The sequence below is a fragment of the Tyto alba genome, unplaced genomic scaffold (genome assembly GCF_018691265.1).
Source record: "Tyto alba isolate M040663 unplaced genomic scaffold, T.alba_DEE_v4.0 Super-Scaffold_12, whole genome shotgun sequence".
Taxonomy (NCBI): Eukaryota; Metazoa; Chordata; class Aves; order Strigiformes; family Tytonidae; genus Tyto; species Tyto alba.
Window position 1 is genome coordinate 3221782 of NW_024881274.1, and position 16273 is coordinate 3238054.

The 16273-nt window shown below is 42.5% G+C and overlaps 1 protein-coding gene across 3 annotated transcripts in view; it reads left to right on the forward strand.

Annotated features, from left to right (window-relative positions):
* Positions 1-652: 652 nt before the first annotated feature.
* The window catches only part of TANC2 (tetratricopeptide repeat, ankyrin repeat and coiled-coil containing 2), a 281670-nt gene continuing 266049 nt past the window's right edge, over positions 653-16273 (forward strand). For all 3 annotated transcript variants that reach the window (XM_032996633.2, XM_032996632.2, XM_032996634.2), the window contains exon 1: positions 653-790. The gene's annotated coding sequence lies outside the window, so the exon portion shown is untranslated. The remainder of the gene's footprint in view (positions 791-16273) is intronic.

Sequence of the window (16273 nt, forward strand, 5' to 3'; positions counted from 1 at the left end):
TGGCCCTCACCCTTCGGTACATGATTGGCTACACTTGTTCTTAGGACTATTGCCTTTTAAACTATCAGAGATTGGCTAAAAAGGAAAGGAGCGGCCCAGGGTAGGCCGATGCAGCATAAGAAATGGCAGACCAACTCATCTTTTTTCATGTCTGACTCATCTTCCCACTTTAAATGATTAAGGTCAAAGTGATTACCCAATTATTTTTCTTCAGGCAGATTACTGTAGGGAAGTTTTGTTTTCCCTCAGGAGCAGGGACACGGATAGCAAGCTGGGAGTATCAGGGTATTCTCTCCCGTGGATAGCACTTGTGTTGCTGGCTCTCGTTTTCTCATTTGTGCCTCTGACGCAAATTTTCTGAAGGACTGAAATGCTTAATTCTGGTGATAGCCATACCTTAAATGAGAGGGCTATGAGTGAAATGTGTCGTCTTGCAGTATATGCACGGGGGAACAAAGAAACTTTTGTCCACCTCGGCTTTTACGTAAGCGGGAATACAGTGGGAGCCACGCTAACCATCACCTGTCCTGCTGCCAAGTTCCTGCAGAGGTTCCTCCACATTAATCACACTGTTTAATCACAGCCATCTGTTACAACAGCCAGCGATGTGGCAGTCCCTTCCCCCCGAGGCAGCCAGCGGGAGGCAGGTGGAGCTCGGCGAGGGGGAAGGTCGGGCAGCACCTGGAGCCGGCCCGGAGGAAGGCGGCGGCCCCCGCCGGGCTGTGGGCCGGGGAGGCGGTCGGGGGCCGAGCTGTGGAGGCCATTTCCCGGCGGGAAAACACGCCCGTGGGTGAGTGAGCGCTGCCGGGGCGGCCTCCGCGCTGCGGGCAGGCGGCTCCCCGTGAGGCGGCGGCGGGGCCTGGAGGGGGGGGGATGAGCGGGGCCGGCGGCGGTCCCCCGGGCGCGGGATGGCGTCTGCCTGTTGCCGCGGCAACCGGGCCCGCCGGTGCGCGACCGGTTCCCCCCCCCCCCCCCTTCCCCGGGGCGGCGCCGCCGTGAGGGGAGAGCGGCGGAGGGCGGGCGGGTTCCGCCGCCTCGGCTGCGACCCGGCACCGGAGGGGGGGGGCTCCCCCTCAGCGCCCCCGGGCTTCCAGCGGCGGGGAGGCTGCGGCCTGGCACTCCCCTCAGGTCACGGGGAGCGGCCCCGCCGGGGGATCCCAGTGCCCCCAGCCCCTGAGGCGATGGCCGCGCCTCTCCCTGGCCCCTTCCAAAGGGCGCCTGGGTCTGTCTTTAGGGGTCCCCAGCCCTTTCACCCGCCCCTGGTGAGCACCTAGGGGCTGGGGGGAAGCACGGCCCAACCTCCCCCCAGCCCTCTGCGAGGGGTTCGGGCCTCTTGCAGCCCTGGGGTGGCCGCGGGGGTTCCTGCGGCACCGGTGGAGGGAAAAGCCAGTCGCTGGTGTGGGAGCCACTGGTGCTGGTTTGGTGCAAGACCTTGGTCGCATCCCACGATGTTTCTGTGAGAAATCTCCCCGTGGATGTTAGGTGCATTTGCACAAGAGCAGATGGGGTACACTGATGTTTCCATTCTTGCTTCAGAGCCCCCGTTTGGGATTTTTTTTTTCTTGTTTTTAAAGAATGCTTCCAGGAGACTAACCACAGAGTTGCTGTGTTTTTAATCCTAAATCAAGGCGTGATCCAGACATACCTTTTCTTTGTTTGCATTCTGTCTTGCTCATCTTTCAGAGGAAAACATACTAGGTGCAGCATCAGCATCAGGCTTGTGAGCTGTAAGCGGGCACGGAACTACACACCTTCCAAAACTCCAGTGTGTCTTCTTATTTTGCTGTATAGAAAGGAAGTTTATTAATATTTGGATACATTCAAATTACAGTGACCCAGCAGCGTAAGTACTCCAGTGCTCCACTATGTGTCATGGCACAGATGTTCCTCTGTGACTCCTTCTGGCATATACTAACACCTTGTGTTTTTTGTCCTGCTAACAGGGACAAAAAGAACAAAAGGGCAAAACAGATAGTAGCAAAGAACAGTTATATTTAAAGTCTCTACTATGCCCTTAGTTCACCTCCACTGTTCTTAACACTGTTCTTGGTTAGGTTTGCAGAGCTCAGTGGTCTCTCTTAATTTGGAATTTCCTTGTTTGTTTAGGTCAGCCCATGAGGCTTATTTTAATGATCTTTTTAGCGTTCAAACAGGAAAAAAAAATTTTCCTTATTGCAAACAGGAAAAAAAAAATTAAAATGTTGAAAAACGTTGATTAGACAGGGATGGAGTAGTGCCCAGGCGTACCAAGTTTCAGAGTAACAGGAATGTCTTCCTTGTGTCAGTGTAGCCATGGCTGTTCCGCTTACTATAGTCATTATTCTGGCTTTGGTGCCAGCACTGCATGTGGATTCATGAAGTACAGGAAACGAAAGCACTCACTGCCCTGGTGAAGTTAAAGTCACAACCTCAGGAGAATCTCCAACTGCTATGATAATATAACCTAAAGAAGAGGTGTAGCCTTGTTTGGCATTCCTGCCGATCCCATGTGACATGTAGTAATATGCTTAAATCCCCAACTACTGTTGTAAATCTAGCCCGTAATCTGCAGTGCACAAGCAGCAGGGATCTGGGAGCAACATCTGCTCAGAGTGTGCACACCAACGACCTCTTACTATGTTATGGAGTTGAATAAGGGCCTCTCTTTTTCAACTGAAATCAAGTTTGTTTTAGTAACAATTCAGGCGATCACAGACTCAACTCCAGTTTGAATGTAGAATTGATCATTTAACAGTTTGCTTGGCTTTTTTTTTTTTTTAATTGAATCTTCAGGTGCTTTTTTTTCTTTTAGTTTTTGACCTTTCCTTCCCCTTTCTGTCTGTTTTATTTCAGGAGTGAGTTTTCATTGCTGGCTATCTTGTTAGTGTAGCAATTGTGCTGGGCAAATGACAAAGGCAAAGAACTAACAGATGAAAGCCAACTGGTGTTACCCATATGATTTAACGTTGATTTTTCTTTATATAAGCAACGTGACTGAGGTTGATGTTTCAGTTTGCTTTATCCTACCAATGAATCTCTGCATTTACATGTTAGTCTGTGTTCTGCATTACATCCTTTTTTTTTTTTTGTGTGTGTGTATGATTCATTATAGTTTAGCATCCTAGAGAGAATCTCTACTGTGCAACACATACAAGTCAGAGATACCATTATAAAATTGCTGTCCTGCAGTGCATGTAATCAGGAATATGCCCTAAGAGGAAGCTTTGGTTTCCCTAAAATGCTTTTACAATTCTTGTGTGGCAAAAATATCTTCAGCATGCCCCTGAGCGAGCAGTATCAAATTATTTTCAGAGCCCAGGTTTCTTCTTTTTGCAGTTTTATTTTTAGGAATAAATACTGCAAAATCCAGCTCAGGGCTATGAAAATGGGAAGGTCTTAGCCTTATCGGTCCCTTGGGAATTAGACATATTTAAAATGTCACATCAGGATAATGGTTATGAGATTCATGACCTTGTTTGCAAGGCTGTCTTAAACTAACAGTCAACACACAGTTGCAAATTTTGATTGTAAAGCATTATCAAAGTGGTATAAAATCTGCCATTACAGCAACAAACCTCACCTGACTCACTGAAGAGTCACATTTGAGCTCAGATTATTTCTGAAGTTGAATAGTCTGTTATTTTGTTCAAAATTACAGTGTGGCCACAGCAGGAACTTGAATGAAGCTGAAAACAGTGGTATTTGGGAAAACCAGAATATCATGGTATTTATGTTCATGCTTTTTGCAGGCCTCCACACTGCCTAAGGGGGAATCTTTTAAGAGCTAGATCTTCACATGAAGATCTGGTTTCATTTTTTTTCCACCATCTGGAAATTGATGTATTCTTAGAGGATCACAACTTGTTTATCATGTTCTAAAGCTGGATTCTCTTGCGTGAAAACTGAAGTGCAAATATAAATGAGAGTAGACGGAGTTCAGAAACACTGGAGATGAATACAAAATTGAACAGCAGCACTTCATCATAGGACATTTTAAAATCAGGTCCTGCTGACTAAAACCAAATCATACTAAGCTTAAAATTCAGAAAAGAAGAAAGCAAAGAAGAGCAAGAGTAAGCTGCTTTTAAAACATAATTCATTAAGATACAAGGCATAGTGTTTAGAATTAGCAGAAATACATTTATTTCATCTATATCTCCAGGTAATTAAAACGATTCAATGTTTGATCCACTGAATTTTATCCTAAGAGTTTTTGTTAATTTTGATGAATAAACTAATGAAACGCCATGTAATTAAAATATGGAAGTAGTTCCATGCAGGATGGAAAGTATAAATAGGTTGAAGAAGCGATTCTACACATGAATAGAGGATAGGTCCATCAGTTACTACTGAATAATACAACGGGCTTAATGTAACAGCAGCTCAGGAAACCTGTTAACTGGTTGTTGCCAGAAGCAAGATTGGCAGAGGAGTGAGACAATCTTTTTGTGCACTGTAGGATCTCTGCTTTCTGTAACTGTTGGCAGCTTTTCCTACTGGACATAAACAGTGGGATAGGTGTGCATGCAGAAGCGTACCACAAAAACTGGAGTTCTCATAAACAGACTTTATTTGTCAGCTCAGTGTCCCTTAACATGATAAAGGTAATTTGACTAAGTTTGATAACAACTCTAGTATTGCAGGATTGAAGCAATGAAGGCTTTTGGGTTTTGCTAATTAAAGCCACAAAACTTACATGCTTCAATTTAAATGAGTGCCACTTGGCAGGTCTGAATTATGTAGCTGGAGGAGATCCAACACTGTTGGACTCCTAGATATGGGCTAGTAATTGCCTCTGGTCCAAAACTATTTTTTACCAGGAAAAACACATAATTTGGTGATGTTTGTTATAAGCTATATTTTACTTTGAAAACCACAACAATCCTTTGTCCTCTGAGGAATGTGGAGTTGCATTTGTGTCCTTTTGATGGGGTTTTCTGTTTTAGCTTTTGTTCTTGGATTTGCTGTGCAGGTTAATGTCTGCTTTGTAAGAATGGGTGTGTTGTGGGTTAGCCCCAAGCACCAGGCAGCCTGTATTTGTGTAAGCCCTGTAGCAGATGAGGATTCCAGTTCAGACCTTCAGTCTGTTCTCTGGTTAAAGAAAAAATAGCCATGGTCAGTCCTCTGTAAGTAGCTATTATGACTGGGAAACTGAAATGCAGAACCACGTCTACTGCTTACACCCTTGCTTGCACTCATAGAGGTCAGATGAGAAGTAGAACTTATTCAAAGGCTATTTTCATCTCTGCACTGTTTCCAATGATGAGAATCATCAATGCAAAGAAATGCTGCTGCCTAAGCCAGGACTTATTGCCTGGTGGGTATAGCGAGACCACATTATATGTGTTGATAGTGTAAGCCCAGAGTGAACTCCCCCCCCCCCCCCCCCCCCCAAGTCCTCATGTTACAAATTCCATATTCCCAGTGTATATTTGAGTGGCCTTATTACCCTGTTCTGATTGCTGGCAGATGCTGTACAGCTAATGGTGTCATTTCTGTTACTACATCAGTTGTTAAGTGGGCCAGAAAACAGCCTTTAAGATTAAAGTTTAATCAATCCAAGTATTTTGAGAGTGAACAAGTATAGACTTTATTCTTCTTGAGAATTACAGTCTACTTTTTGAAATCCCTGGCAGAGATATAATGTTCTGTCAGAAAATGTCTCCAGTGAGAAATAGCAGGCAAAGAATATTTTCTGTGGGATGGCATGAGCAACCTTGTACTTTAAAGCTTGTATATTAATTGCTTGTTAATGGACAGCTTTTGACATAATTTCTTTTTGGTATGGCCTCAGGAATTTTAATGGAGCGTCAGTCAGTGAGTGGAGAAAATATACTTTAAAAACAATAAACAGGATATTGAGTGGTTGTGTCAGTTTGTGACATTGACTGAATCAGTCATGTTCTAGTTTTAGTCAAATAAAAACTCTGCGTTAACTTCATTAGGAGCAGACTACAATGCAGTATGTTTTTCGGATTTTTTTTTTTTCTCGCTGCCTGACATAAGTGTTTTCAGAAAGGTTATAAAGGAGAGGCAAACAGAAACATTAAAACCCCCACAGATACTAAGGAGTTCATTTTCTGTATCTTGCTTACAGGCCTCTGAAAGCGTTTACCAAAATGTTTTTAAGCTCACTGAACATTTTGTATGCAATGTTTTTACAAGCAGAGATGCTATTACAAGCTTGAGTCTTATATGTACACTAGTGCATATATGTAAATATTCACACAGTGTCCTTTGGGAAAAAACCCTAAACAGTCTATTTATCCTGTACTCATGAAAAAAACCAGTGCTGCTGAGATGTTTGAGCCTCTCAGTTTTGATTCCTATGCTTTCCCTTCTTTTAGTGGTCATTGGTTGAAATTTCCCCAAAGTAGGGTATTCCCAGAAAAGAAAGGGAAGATAGCACTGTTTAACAGCTTGCCTTAAACCAACCAAAGGTAATGTGAAAAAAAAATGCGTAACAAACCAACCAGTGGGAAAACCGTAAAGTGCAGGAAAAGCCTTCAGTTTACATTGAGCACAGTCTGTTGCTTCAAAAAAAGGAGTCCTCAGCACAGAGAGGCTTTTCTGTACCCAACTGTTCTTTGCTGTGTCACCTCCTCACGTGTTCTTGGCTTGAGAGGAGGAAGGGGAATTCTGAATTGCTTGAATGAGCTTTAAATTCTATCTGACAAATTGATGCATGTTTTGGCAATCTGATAACTCAAAGGTGAGAGCATAGAGCAAGTTCTCCCTTCCCCTGATCTGGCACGTTCCCGTTCCAACTTGCTGAGCATCATTCCCACAAAAATGTCAGGAGTAACTCCCCCTGCAGAACAAAGGAGGACTGGTTCTTCATTTTCCTCAGCTCTTCTAGCTTTGCACCTCATTACTTCTGTTTCCAAGAAGTAGATGCAGTAATAGTAATTCTATGGGACACGTGTTGTAACATTGGATTTGGCAGACTTTCCTGGGCAAAAGAAAGGGCTCCAGACTGTCTTTTTTTTTTTTTTTTTTTTCTGTCCCAAATTAGATGTTAAATTTGTTGGGAGAAACTTAACAGGAACTTAAGAGACTTCATCTTTCAGAGAGGGAAGATGGTATGGTCATTTTACTGATGGTGTCTTGCTTTTTGTGAAAAGCAGTGCCCTGTTGCTGTTATACTTCGAATTCGATGGCAGCCGGAGGACAGGAGCTGATGCCCCTCACAGATGCTTCTCTTAGGATGCTGCAGGTCTCAGGCCCTGGTCCTGCACTGGCTTTACTGTCTGCCATTCAGGCTCTGTCTTGTGACGACTTTTGTGTCAATGCCAACAGTTGCCAATCTTTTTTTTCCTCATTAGAGCACGTAGTTTCATAGTATGTAATCAGTAGAAAAATATTGCGGAGCCTGTAGTGTTGCTGTATACCTAACACCAAGTGATACGGGCAAGAAACTGGAGAGTTAAAGTACTTAACGGATCCTGCTTTTCACCTGTAAATACACACCTTATTGTATAAACATAAGTACTGTACACGCAGCATGTGCTGCAACCTTAATTCTGCTGTGTGCCTTTGTCCTTCTGTACACGCTAGATTGTATTTTCCTTAATGCCAGGAGCTCTGCATGCTTAGCACAGAAAGTAGCTGTTGGAAGATCACAATTTAACAAAGGTTTTTATGCAGAGTGGAGATAAGAGAAGGTTATCATCTTCAGGCAGCAAAGATAATGCTGTAGTCAAGGTCTTAATCTATTGTAGAGATATCGATCCCCATGGAGAAGATTTTAGGTACAGTCATCAATTGTGCACGTATCCCACTCACTCTGGGGGAGTGGTACCACCAGGTTAGTGAAGGTACCAAATTCATCACTTTTGCACGGGATGCCTCCGTTAATCAAGTCTGCCTGTGTAGCACACAAGGTTTTATCCAGAACATGGGAAAATACTTGAAAAACCCCTTAGCATCTAGTTTTGCAGAATAAATCCACTTGTTGCATTGTACCTGTTGAGGATGTTCCTCTCCATCTAGTTTTAATGCCTGGGAGATGTTCGTAAGTAGTGAAGCTTATGACAGCTGAGGCTGAACTTTATCTTGAACTTAATCCCAGCAGTTCCTTCAGAAAGCTACACAGGGAGGAGACAATTCACATGGAAAATACAAAAGTTTGAAACTAATCCTGTATGACTAGATGCATAAATGAAAATGTCCGTGCTACTGTTTTTATTTTGAAATCCCATTTTATAGCACAGCTTTAAACTCCAGATTCACTCTTGGGTATCTCTAACTCAAAATTAAAAGCAGAACATCTACCATCCAGGCCAGGGTTCACTTTACTTGGGTATGTCCTTTGTTTAAAATATCTTGTGTTGCTTTGTACATCATGTTCAGATTTTTGATTCATTCCAACTTCACTGAGGCATTGTTGAGTGCTCTCCCACTTCATAGCTCTTTAGCTTCCCAAGTCCTGTACAGTTTGTGATCCTTCTCTCCCTCTCTCTCTTTCTCCCCCCCTTCTCACTGTTGCTGGCTTTGTGCTTTTTCCTTTGTTCTAAGCCTTTCCATGTGCTTGGAATAGCTGTCCAAGCAGAGTTCACCAAGACCCATTTTTTCTAAAAATGGTTCTTAAGACTGAACCTATTTCTATCCACTTTCCAACTCAAGATGCCATACATCATCCTGTGTATGTTTTTTATTGATTTGTGTACTCCTTTGGTGCCGTTAGACTGAATTTTTGGAGCTGACTCTTATTTGTACAGTACATTTTATCTAGTGCACATTGCTCATCTAAAGCGCTATATAAATAATGAAAATGTACAGGGCTTGCTGGCACAAGTCAGTAGAGAGCTGCATTTCCTGAGGCTCTGCTTTGTTTCCGGGAGCTCTGCTTTGTTTTTGAGTCTGTTGTGCAAGTATTTTACATAAAGCTTCATGTGAGCTTCAGTTCTGAGGCTCATCTGTCTTGCACGTTAAGTACACACAGACCTGTGTTGCACCAGAGTATGCAGAATGCAAAAAAGACTTAGGCAGCTTCCTTTCCACTCCCATCTCTTCCTCAAATGCAGAAATAAAACAACTGAGAACCCTGCCTAGAGCATGGGAGTGAATATTATTGTCTTGAAAGCATGCAGAGCTGTGTGAGGAGGCTGTGTCACCAACCCGCAGAACAGCTGGTTTTGGCCAACAGGCAAGCTGTGTGAACGAGCTCGCAAGAAATACCTGCTTAGAGAGACTGTAATTGTAACTTTGGGATATAAAGCAAATTTGGGTAAAAATGTGTTCGTTGAAGAAACCCATTTGGCATATATACGGTATCTTAAGGCATGGTCAACAGCAGCAACTCTCCTGGAAGTTTGCCAAGTTGAGTTATTTTTGCATTGTAAAGTGCTTTCAGATAATTTTTCTGAAGGGTGCTATATAAATAAAACAACTGCCTGATTGATTTAAAGTGAATCTCTTGAATTTTGGCTCCCCCTTCCACAAATTACATGTGTCTAAATTTCCCTGCTTCAAAAATTAAACCAGATATATCATGGGTGGAATGAGATTAATTTTATTACACACAATAGTTCATTAGTGAAGTAGGAGCAATTTCATGTATTTATGCATAGCCTGCCCAGAATTTTTTTACTGCAGCTCTTTCAGATGTAAATAAAAATATAATGCTCATTGAATTGCTGATTAGACAGCATACAGTAATAGAAAGTGTTTATGGTATTGTGCTGTAGGTACATTTCAAAATTCCTAGGGAACATCGGGCTGAATCTGGCACTGGGGAGCGAACTCTTGATCGAGGGCTGGCGCTTTGGCCAGCAGCATGGACTGACCACAATAACTGCAGAGGCAGAAGGATGGATAGCTGCATCCTAGATCCTGCTCTGCTGGCAGAGGGCTTCCACGTGCCCTGTGGAAAGCAAAAGCTTGATCTCAGTTCTAGAAGCCCCAGGAATTTAAACAGGGGCTGAGCCTTTGCAGCCACTGTCCTGGCTGAGTCCCGTGAGGACTTCCAGAGCTAAACGCAGAAGTGTCTGTCTTTGTCTTGTGCTAAGGAGGCAGCATTTGAACTGAGAACTGCAGCAGACTGTGCCCTGGATGCAGAGGAGAATGTATTAGTGTTGCATAAATTCACGTGGAGTGGTAGCCATACGTTCGTGGCTCCTCACCAAAGATTCTCCCTGTTTAAACTGCACGGTGTTTATGTGCCTGCATCTGTTTTTGTCAAGTAGGTACCATATGTGAATATGCTTTTTTTTTTTTTTTTTTTTTTTTAATGCCACAAGTATCTTTATAGCCCAGTTTATTCCTACATACATAAGAGCAGCTGGCAGCTGGATGAGACTAGCAGACCTGTTAATGTCAATCCTGAGTCAGTCAGCAGGATCGATGTTTGGAGGCAGTTCTTTCTCCCGAGTGGCTGAACGCAGGAGCTGCACAGAGATTTCTGCTTCTGGAACTGAATTCTTTTTCATTATGCGGTAACATCATGTTGCAACACAATTAGAGGAGCTATTCCTAATCCTGCCTGCTTTTGCTATTATTTTCAGATCTCTATCTACTTGGTAATAAATACATGTCCTCTTGAAAGACACGCAAATGATGACGATGAAATTGTGTATTTTCAGCTAATTACAGCATAAACCTGTGTAGCTTTGCTGTAGTGCAGTTCTCATTCTTTTCTGCTCAGAACTGTTAAGTCTATGCAAGGTGACCTTCTGATACGAAGCACTGTGCTGAGGCCATCAAACTTACCTCATGTTGGGCCACAGAAAAAATTAATCTGTATGTTCAGATGTCATTACTGGCCCTGCTAAGCCCTTTGGACTCACTTGAGCACTTTTATGGAGCCTTTATAAAATTTGATTATTTCCCTTTAAAAAGGTTTGTGTATTTCTACTTAAGGAATATAGTGGACATTATCTTCCTAAAAGATACAGCTAGGGAATGGTTAAGTCTTTTAATATCCCTAGGTGGGAATTAGGGAACAAGAATGGATGCTTTGTAATGAATTACTGGTTATTATTACAGACTTCTGAAAAACAGAGATGAAATGAACAGTTGTGTGTCATTTCATTACTGCTTTGGCAGTCTGCTTTCTTTTTCTTTAAGGGTAAGATGGTTGCTAGGGCTTTGTAGTGAATAACCTTTTTGTGTTCAGCTCAAGGCAGAGTATAATTATTTTATAATTTTGGTTCGTAGGGCCGTTTTAGACATTTTCAGGCAAAAAAGAACTCAGCTTCTGTTAACCCCCCTCGTACTCAGTTGCCAGTCATTGGCATGTCACAGCAACAAGAAAGAGAAGCTCTGTGTCTGTCCTCAGGATTTGCACTTGGTACTTGCCTGAGGATCTGGCTACCACCAGTGAGATGAATGCAGACTTGACAGTGTTACAAGCTGGCACTGATTGACTTTGAAAAGTGAAGTTCCCTGTCAAGGTATGTGTCTGGTTTAGCGGTATAATCCTGGTGCAGAGATGAAGTGGTGGACGGCAGCTGCTAGAAGTGAAGGAATTGCACGCTGGGTTAAAGCTGACATCCTGCAAACCCCTGTAGCTCTTTGGCTTCAAGGGGAAAACTTACTTCTAGGAGACAACAAACTTACTCTTCCACATGGTCATAGTAACCTTCCCCCTCCATCAGACTGTTTTTTACAGACACGACAGTTTTTTAGTCAGATGGTCTGATATAGCTGTTTTAACTGCGTACAGTGGGGCAGTGAGGTGGTGTAAGGGTAGGATCTGTCAGATCAAAAGTGGGTGTCTGGAATGTTCCATCTGAGCCACTTATCCTGGGTCACTCAGTCGTCCTGGAGAGCAAGTTCATGATCAGTCACCCAAAGGTGCGATTTACCCCACCTGACTGCAAGCTGTCCCTGCTTGGGCGGCTAATTTGTGCTTTAAAGTCCGGACTGCGTGGGCTGAGATGGCAGCAGACACGGTGCTGGGATGCAGACAGCTCGCAGGGTCGGTGCCTGCAGCATCGCTCCCGAAACCCCCGTCTTCTGCCTGCGCAGCCCCACTGACGCCCGGTGCCTCCCGCAGCCTCTCTGTAGCTCACATCTACCAGCTCTGGTACCCTGCTCTTCCTGTTCTTTAATACACTGTAAGAATGCAGTTACACATCTGCTCTGAGTTCTACCTTATTGTTTGATGAACTGCTTGCAATCCAGTGCTGCAGACAGTATGGTTTGGGTTGGTTTTATTTATTTTCTCTCTTTTTTTTTTTTTTTTGTCTCCTTGCTAATTGCTTCGCTACATCTGCAAAGTCTCAAATGATGTGAATGCTAACAAAAAAACCCCCCCTAACTTAGCCTTGCTGGGAGCGATTTAGAATTGCAGACTCCATGTATTTATGGGTTGAAAAGTGTTTAAAATGAGAGGAAACATATTCTTGCTTAAGGTGTGTCTCTAACTTGGGATCCATCACTCCTGCGCGTTGCCGCAGCAACGCTGCATTGGCATGGGAGTTCCTTTTATGGCTGATTTCCGAGCGGAGCGTGGCTGGAGCCAGCAGGCTGTGTTACCAAGCAACCCTGTCCTATGCTCCCGTAACTAGGAAATGCAGCCGGTGCTTTTTAATACTGTCCATGGTTTTGATCATATGTTCATTCTGTCAACTTTTGTCTTTTTGGTGTGAAATAATTACCGTGGAGTACTACAGAAAGATCCCTGTTTTATGGGAATTTCCCCCCCCCCCCCCCCATTTGCTTTCCCTCACTTGAATGTTCAATGTGGGAACATTCATAGGAAGGCAGACAACAGTCCATTTATTTAAAAAAAAAAAAAAAATGTTCTATTCACCACATGATGCTGAAGAGTAATTAAAGTGATGCCATCTGCACCGTGTGAAAAGAGATGCATCCTTAGCTTCCCAGGTTTGCAGCTGATCAGATGTCATGTTCTAGGACAAGCCTCCCAAAACACAGGTGTTGAAATGCTTTTTGAAAGTTCATTCTAGTTCCTGCTCTGATACTGGTTCCTTTTGTGGTTTTATCTTCCCTGTACTTCAGAGGGCTTTTGATAATAACCTGCCTCGTGGAGGAGGATGTGCATTAGTAAAGCTTAGGACATCATTACAAAGACGGATGATTAAATTAAAATGTAAAGTTGTGTTAAATATTTATATTGTAGTCATATCCTACCTGGGGTTGCCTGTCAGGTCCCCCCTGATAGACAAACAGATACAACAGCATAGTCCATACTGCCAAGAACAGTCAGTCACCTTGCTTTGAACAAGAGGAAATAGTTTATGCAAGGATTAACTACAAGCACCCAACCCCTCCTATTAAACTAGTAGAACTACACGCATGTGTAAAGTTAACTTTAACGACTTTGCTGTGTCAGAGATGTGCCAAGGGTGGGTATGACAGACTGTGGCTGGGGGGTGCCAAGGCAGGTGTCTGAGGAGACCGCTGAAGTGTGTTGCAGGGGTGGGATCCTGGTGAGGTGTGGAGTTGCACACCCATGGATCGAGGCGTGCAACAGAGCGCCCATGTTCAAAGCAGTCGAATAAAGCTGAGATGGAATCACAGGGAACACACTGATTTGCTGGGTTTGAACTGTATTGTGGATTTCCTTGTATTTTAAGGATCTTCTTAGCACTGGCAGCTGGAGAGGAGGAAAGAACGTGGCACGTTATGTCCAGTGATTGCAAGCTGCCAGCGTCTTGTTTTGAGCCAGCTCCTGAACATCTACTAGCAAGCTGATTGCCTGCTTTGTATGACCTTTCCTATGGAGCAACCCATTCCTTATTATTTCATGTGCAACCTGTGAGTGCATAGGATTTTGAAAACCACAGGGGCCTGTATGTCAGCCTCTCAGGTTATTAAGAATGTGATGTTCCAGGAGGGTAGTTAATGACCTACTGTGGTGGCAATTCTTTCTGTCCTCTGAACAAGGAAAATGAACAGTGAGGACCTACTTGATATGTTTGGTGTTGCAGAGAAATTGTGACTTCTTGTCTCTAGTAACCTTCCTGCAGTGTATTTGAGAAGGCAGCATGGACAAGCATGCAGAGGATATACTGCTGTTTGGATTGCTTGGGGCTATTTGTCAACGAGGTCAAAGGTAGTTAGTGAAGTACTAGGTTTGATGTTATGTCCATCTTTTCTGCTTTGCTGGCTCTGGCATTGATCAATGCTTTTAACTGGGCTGTAAAAAAAAAAAAAAAAAAAAAAAAAAAAAGAAAAAAGGAAAAGCATACCAAAGCTAAGGCATCTGTTTAATTTTTCAAGGGAAAATCCCTCACTTTGGCTATAGAATTTCTGTATCCTAAAGCCTGAAATTAATTTGTGCATGTACTTCTTGAAACAGATGTGAACATTATTTTTGCTTGCACAGTTTTTATTGGGTTTGGTGTTTTTTTTATATATACATATATATAAACCAAGACAGGTTCTCAGATAATTTAATTTGCCTTCACTCCATTGTCCTGAAATGGGCAGTATTAACTTGTTATACCAACTGTAGATGTGGCCCTTCATATCTTGTATCAGCTTTCTTTTAAATAACAATCACACCTGCCCACAGTGATATTTAACATTACTCAATCCTTGTAAAAATGACAAACTTAACATCAACACTAAATTGACTGTGATTGGTCACATATGTCAGCATTAACAAATGATGACACTTAAAAATGCCCTGTGTGCTTTTATTTCAATTTTTCTGTTATGTTGTGCTGTGCATTTACTATCCCCCCAGGAATGCTCATTGTCAGGGGAAGTAATTTCACATCCCACCTATTTAGCAAATAGATGGTGAGAGCTGATCTTTGTTTTGAGGCCATTCTTATTTTAATCAGGTGCATGTGTCCCAGCCTTCACTGAAGCAGACCAGATTCCAAATCTTCATACTTAGTACAATTTCAGTCCAGTCTGTTGTCAGCTGTAACTGGTTCTTTTAATCTTTTATAGTAAATGTCAGGTGAGGAACTGTCAGTTCTGAAGGTAACAATTTCCCATTTATCCACAGTCTGTAATACATGAGTGGATGCTTACTACCTGTGAATGACCACTGCTGTCAATCCAATTTAAAATCTGTTCTTTTCTATACTTCTGGAAGGATTCTGCCTGTATAATTTATCTGTAGATTATAAAGGAGAGAGTGGCAGTGAATTAAAGCCTACATTCCATTTATTAGTTGTATTTTAAATATTTGATCACAGTGAAGCTAAAGATTCAATACCAACATGATAAAGTACGAATATGCATTACAAATGACTGTAGTAGTTGGAATGGATTAGGTGAAAAAAAAAACCCTTGCATTTGTGAGGAAATTGTAGCTACACATATACTGCATTTCAGGCTTAAATATCGTGCGTTGTTTACAATCTAGGAAAGGGATATAAGCCTCCAGTGGTGTGGCGTGTACTATAGGATGAGATGGCATGTAGCTGAGCTATTGTAGCACTGAAGATACAATTTTGGATTGCTCTTGTGTTTTAAACTCTTGAGCTGCCTTCAGCTCTTGTTCACAGAATGACACTTTTAAAACTTGATCCCCTTTCTTGCAGTCTTTTCTGCCCATCCATGAAGAAACAAAGCTGAAATAAGAGTGTGAAAAGATGTGCTGTCTAAAGCAGATCACTCCTTTATTTACTGTAGTACTTTTGCTCTGTTTATGCGATGAGCTTAATGTTGCATCAGGTGGAATAAGGCCTTACATTTGTATGTACACATCTGCAATGCTGTGTTCTATGTCATTCCTCTGCCTGTATTCCCATTAGAATTTCCATCTGGTAAGAACCAGATTTCGAAAAATACACCAAACATCTGGTAGAATCAGAACTGTATGAGTTTATTTTGAAATATTTCTTCATGAGTGTCACATTTGCCAGGTGGTGATCACTGTTGAAAACCTAATTTATTATGTAAATTATGCTATTAGGTTAAATGGGTCCACTTGTAAGTTAGCATGCTACCCAGTATGAGTTGCACTGGTAAAAGGCATACTGGTAAGACATACACATCGGACTAAATTATATTTACATCCTGTACTCTCTTTGTGTGACAGTCGTCCCCCTGTGTGTTATCTGAATGCATTCCAGGTTATGTAGGAATCTCTTCATGGCAAAATGTTGATTTAATGAATTTTCAGCAAGAGAAACACAACATCAAAAGCCAGGACACACAGGGAGTAAGTGACTGGAAATGAGAGCGCTTCATTTAAGGAAAAAAAAGAACCAGGACAAATATTTGTCTACTGTGTTGTTAAAGGATTCCTTTTCTTCTCAGACATGAAGAAATTGGTGTAAGACAAACATGCTAGCAGCTGCTATCCATGTTAGCTCCTTTTTGTGCTCAGTATGTCAAGGAAAGAAAAAGAGATTTATGACAC